The 6,000-nt window shown below is 49.7% G+C and overlaps 1 protein-coding gene across 1 annotated transcript in view; it reads left to right on the top strand.

The window, feature by feature from the left end:
* The first annotated feature begins 4,125 nt into the window (after positions 1-4,125).
* The window catches only part of KCNS3 (potassium voltage-gated channel modifier subfamily S member 3), a 75,221-nt gene continuing 73,346 nt past the window's right edge, over positions 4,126-6,000 (top strand). The window contains exons 1-2 of the mRNA XM_073335103.1: positions 4,126-4,224; positions 4,964-5,112. The gene's annotated coding sequence lies outside the window, so the exon portion shown is untranslated. The remainder of the gene's footprint in view (positions 4,225-4,963; positions 5,113-6,000) is intronic.

Genomic DNA, 6,000 nt, shown 5'->3' with positions numbered 1-6,000 from the left:
CACATCCCAGTTTAGGGTTTTCCCCATTTGAACTTGTATATGGCCGTGAGGTTAAGGGGCCATTGCAGTTGGTGAAGCAGCAATGGGAGGGAGTTACACCTTCTCCAGGAACTAACATTCTGGACTTTGTAACCAACCTACAAAACACCCTCCGAACCTCTTTAGCCCTTGCTAGAGAAAACTTACAGGATGCTCAAAAAGAGCAAAAAGCCTGGTATGATAAACATGCCAGAGAGCGTTCCTTCAAAGTAGGAGACCAGGTCATGGTCTTAAAGGCGCTCCAGGCCCATAAAATGGAAGCATCGTGGGAAGGGCCATTCGTGGTCCAGGAGCGTCTGGGAGCTGTTAATTATCTCATAGCATTCCCCACCTCCAACCGAAAGCCTAAGGTGTATCATATTAATTCTCTAAAGCCCTTTTATTCCAGAGAATTAAAGGTTTGTCAGTTTACAGCCCAGGGAGGAGACGACGCTGAGTGGCCTGAAGGTGTCTATTACGAAGGGAAATGTGCTGGTGGTGTGGAAGAGGTGAACCTCTCCATGACCCTTGGGCGTATGCAGCGACAGCAGATCCAGGAGCTGTGCACTAGCTACGCGCCAACGTTCTCAGCCACCCCAGGACTGACTGAACGGGCATACCACTCCATTGACACAGGTAATGCTCACCCAATTAGGGTCCACCCTTACCGGGTGTCTCCTCAAGCTAAAACTGCTATAGAACGGGAGATCCAGGATATGTTACAGATGGGTGTAATCCGCCCCTCTGAAAGTGCATGGGCATCTCCAGTGGTTCTAGTTCCCAAACCAGATGGGGAAATACGTTTTTGCGTGGACTACCGTAAGCTAAATGCTGTAACTCGCCCAGACAACTATCCAATGCCACGCACTGATGAACTATTAGAGAAACTGGGACGGGCCCAGTTCATCTCTACCGTGGACTTAACCAAGGGGTACTGGCAGGTACCGCTAGATGAATCTGCCAAGGAAAGGTCAGCCTTCATCACACATCTCGGGCTGTATGAATTTAATGTACTCCCTTTCGGGCTGCGAAATGCACCCGCCACTTTCCAAAGACTTGTAGATGGTCTCCTAGCGGGATTAGGAGAATATGCAGTCGCCTACCTTGACGATGTGGCCATATTTTCGGATTCCTGGGCAGACCACCTGGAACATCTACAAAAAGTCCTTGAGCGCATAAGGGAGGCAGGACTAACTGTTAAGGCTAAGAAGTGTCAAATAGGCCTAAACAGAGTGACTTACCTTGGACACCAGGTGGGTCAAGGAACTATCAGCCCCCTACAGGCCAAAGTGGATGCTATCCAAAAGTGGCCTGTCCCAAAGTCAAAGAAACAGGTTCAATCCTTCTTAGGCTTGGCCGGTTATTACAGACGATTTGTACCGCACTACAGCCAAATCGCTGCCCCACTGACAGACCTAACCAAAAAGAAACAGCCAAATGCTGTTCAGTGGACCGGAAAGTGTCAGAAGGCCTTTAACAAGCTTAAAGCGACACTCATGTCTGACCCTGTACTAAGGGCCCCAGACTTTGACAAACCGTTCCTAGTAACCACAGATGCATCCGAGCGTGGTGTGGGAGCAGTTTTAATGCAGAAAGGACCTGATCAAGAATTCCACCCTGTAGTGTTTCTCAGCAAAAAACTGTCTGAGAGGGAAAGCAACTGGTCAGTCACTGAAAAAGAATGTTATGCCATTGTCTACGCTCTGGAAAAGCTACGCCCATATGTTTGGGGACGGCGTTTCCACCTGCAAACCGACCATGCTGCACTAAAGTGGCTTCACACCGTCAAAGAAACTAACAAAAAACTTCTTCGGTGGAGTTTAGCTCTCCAAGATTTTGATTTCGACATCCAACACATCTCAGGAGCTTCTAACAAAGTGGCTGATGCACTCTCCCGTGAAAGTTTCCCAGAATCAACTGGTTAAAATCGTCCTTGAGATGTGGAAAATATTGTTAGTCTTTATGTACTTGGTAGTATATTTAGAGATGCATGTGTCTTATTAACTCTATTTTCCTAGAGCTCCAGGAAGAAATCCCAGCCAGTGTTTCACCCTAGCTGAGATTTGGGGGGCGTGTCATAAATATAAAGGGAAGGGTAAACCCCTTTGAAATCCCTCCTGGCCAGGGGAAAGCTCCTCTCACCTGTAAAGGGTTAAGAAGCTAAAGGTAACCTCGCTGGCACCTGACCAAAATGACCAATGAGGAGACAAGATACTTTCAAAAGCTGGGAGGAGGGAGAGAAACAAAGGGTCTGGGTCTGTCTGTAGTCGTCTTGGCCGGGGACAGAACAGGAATGGAGTCTTAGAACTTTTAGTAAGTAATCTAGCTAGGTATGTGTTAGATTATGATTTCTTTAAATGGCTGAGAAAAGAATTGTGCTGAATAGAATAACTATTTCTGTCTGTGTATCTTTTTTGTAACTTAAGGTTTTGCCTAGAGGGGTTCTCTATGTTTTTGAATCTAATTACCCTGTAAGATATCTACCATCCTGATTTTACAGGGGGGATTTCTTTATTTCTATTTACTTCTATTTTTTATTAAAAGTCTTCTTGTAAAACACTGAATGCTTTTTCATTGTTTTCAGATCCAAGGGTTTGGGTCTGTGGTCACCTATGCAAATTGGTGAGGCTTTTTACCAAACCTTGTCCAGGAAGTGGGGTGCAAGGTTTTGGGAAGTATTTTGGGGGGAAGGACGCGTCCAAACAGCTCTTCCCCAGTAACCAGTATTAGTTTGGTGGTGGTAGCGGCCAGTCCAAGGATAACGGGGGTAATATTTTGTACCTTGGGGAAGTTTTGACCTAAGCTGGTAAAGATAAGCTTAGGAGGTTTTTCATGCAGGTCCCCACATCTGTACCCTAGAGTTCAGAGTGGGGGAGGAACCGTGACAAGGTCAAAGCTGGATCCTGGGCATTTTTGGTCCCCAGCCCTCAAATTCCATTGCGCATATACACAACAAATCCAGCCACTCCAACTGCACCAAACTAACAAACCTGAATGCATCCCAATACAACAGCATCTCAAACTCTGATCTGGCACCTTGATCCAGTTTGATACAGTGAGCTTTTATGTTGGGATCCAAATTATTCTGATGGACCTGGAGAAGGTGCATATGTACCTGAGTTGAGACAGTAGAACAAGGTATGTACCCAAAAAATTAGCAGGATCCAGGTGCCAGTTGTATTTGCAGCTTTCTTGTACCAGGATGTGTTGGGATCAGGTTTGGTGGAATAGCAGAAGCAAGACTCGCTCTCTATTTTGAGGTAGTTTATTTTGGGGCCTGTGTTTTAATGGCGCTGTTGAGCTGGGTTGCATCAGGATCTGGCGTTTGAGGGGCTTGGGGTGCAACAGGAGCAGCTGAACATGCTCGTTATTCATATGGCAGAATGAGGGTGACTGGGGCGAAGATGGAGCTGGAGGCAGGTGCCAGCGGTGGGGTTGGGCAGTGCTGCTGTGCTCGGATGCAGGGTGCTCCGCGTTACATTGGCACACGGGGGCAGAGACACTTGTTCTCTGTTAGATTTTAAGGGGAGGGAGCCCCAAATCGGCAGGATCCAGCTTCTTACTTTCTCCCCGTCTGATGGGAGGTTTTTGACTCTCCCCTTGTTGGCTAACACGTGCTGGGGTGGGGCGCACGGCTCCCCCCAAAGACCCTAACACTTCCCAGTGGTGTGTGGCCGGTGAGCTCTTTTAATTGTCCCCAGCGGGTAAATAATACACACACACCGGTGGGAGAGGTAAACACTCCGCCCCAACTCTGCTCTGATGCCGGGGCTGGCTGGGGTTCCAGCGCCCAGGATCGCTCATGTTCCCGGTCCCATCCCAGCCGCGGCTTCACTTGCTGGCACTTGCGGTCTCTGGCAGCCTCCTGTCTCGCACCGCGCCAAGGAGCTCGCCCTTGGTGTCCCCGGACGGCCGGGGCGGGGGGGCAGGCTGAGTCTGGGGGCGGGGGGAGGCGCTGTGTCCGCAGTGGGGGTGCGCACAGCCCAGCCGGAGCTGGGACTCGGCGGCCAAGGGGCTGGGGAAATCCAATGGGGAAGGCGCCTCTGCGTGGCTAACCCCGCCCACCTCTCCCTGCGCATCTTCCCCAGCGCCGCGCCGTGCCTTGGCGAGCCGGGTCGGGCCGGGCCGCGGGGCTCGCTGCGGGAGCTGGAGAGACGCGTGGATGGGCAGCTCCGCGCCGGAACCAGCCGCGGCCCCCGCGCCCAGGTATGTCTGTCTGTCTGTCTGTCTGTCAGTCAGTCAAGCCGGCGGCTTTGCCTTTCCAGCCGGGCCGCCCCTCCCCACTCACACCGCCCGCCCCTTACGGCGGCAAGCCCAGCAGGGAGCCCAAAACTTCCAGCGGCTGCCCCCGACCCTGAACCCCGGCCAGCGCCGTGGAGCAAGAAGTCAACTTCGGTCGTGCCTCTCGGCCACCCCCCTTCCCAGCCCGGCGCTGCTCCTCGCTCCAGTCCCCTGGCGGAGTTGGGGCGCCAAGTTTCCGTCTAGTTTGAGGGGCTGCTTCGGCTGTCGTCTGCTGCTGGGTGCCTGGGGACGATTCGTCCCGGGGAAGGCTCTTCTGCCTTTCGTGTGCAGAGACTCCCTGCCTCCCCGCCCGCCCGCCTGCCCTGCGTGCGGGGAACACCGCTGGCTCTGCCCGGGGGCCAGCGCTGATCAGTTAATTCGAATCAAGTCCCTTTGGACGCGAGAAAGTCGCTCGTTTATATTTGGGGTCCGTAGCGCCCTGGGCTGGGGCTGAGGACTCGGGGCTCTCTTTGGCCCCTGGAAGAAGAAGCGTCTGCAATTATGGTGATTACTCCCGTCTGATCTTGGACGAGAGGCTGGGGCTTAGCTAGTTAGTTGCGCTGCTGCTGGGAAGGGTCACTCTCGTTCGTAGCTTCTCCAGGGCAGATCAATAGGTGCATAGCTGAATCCCTTTCGCATTGCGGAGCTCACTCTTTCCTTTCAGAACATAGTGAGACAAAAAGGAAAGTAGCTTTAAAACAGCCTTCAATCCTAACAAGAGACTGGCCAAGAGGATCTGAAACAGCTCCCATGGATGGCAGGCTCAAATCGGACTTGCTAAGCTGGAGGTAGACTCCCTGCTTGTGGATCAAGGTAGGGTTTTTTGTTGTTGTTGTTTTTTTTTAAAGTGCCTCCCTCTTATAATGAAGAATTTTAATCTGTGTTTCAATGAGACAATGAAAATCCTCATGGCTCACTTTCAGAGCTCTTTTTCCAGGGATCACAGTCTGACACAGCCCCATTCCAACACAGTTTATTCTTGCCTAATGCAAAGTACAACTGCTGATTGGTCTTTGTGAGCTATAGTCTTAAACAGAGTACCAGTGATGTATCTAGAGGGAGGGTGTACCTGAAGACTTGAACAGCAGGAGTATATTGATTCCATTACAGAATTTACAGATCTACCAACAAATCCTTTTAGCACAATTTCTTTCCCAGAATTAAAGTTATCTAAGCTTCTATCACTAAAAGAGGTGGAAAGATGGAATGAGTTAGCTAGAGTAACTTCTAAATAAGTAAAAAGAAAAGGAGTGAGGACGAAGAGAGCTGTAGCTCACGAAAGCTTATGCTCAAATAAATTGGTTAGTCTCTAAGGTGCCACAAGTACTCCTTTTCTTTTTGCGAATACAGACTAACACGGCTGTTACTCTGAAACCTGTTCTAAATAAGTGCAATAAAAAGAATGTATCTATAGGTAAGCAACAATTCACTATGTATAGCCATGAGCCAATTCTTTTTTTTTAAAGTGACTAGTGATTCTGGGTGCTTCAGTTTTTGGGTGTCCAACATGAGATGCATTAAAGGAGACTGAATTTTCAGAGGGTGGGCATTCTGGGCAATGGTTTCTTATTTTAGCCATTTTCCTTGATCGTGAGCACAGTATTCTAAGAAAATGTATTATTGTTATAATCAACTGGAATTGAATAATTTGTTTTAGCAATAATTGGACAGGTTTCCTGAAAGTTTGGCAAGAAACAACTG

Source organism: Lepidochelys kempii, chromosome 3 (assembly GCF_965140265.1).
Source record: "Lepidochelys kempii isolate rLepKem1 chromosome 3, rLepKem1.hap2, whole genome shotgun sequence".
NCBI lineage: Eukaryota > Metazoa > Chordata > Testudines > Cheloniidae > Lepidochelys > Lepidochelys kempii.
This window is presented reverse-complemented; position numbering and strand designations above follow the sequence as displayed.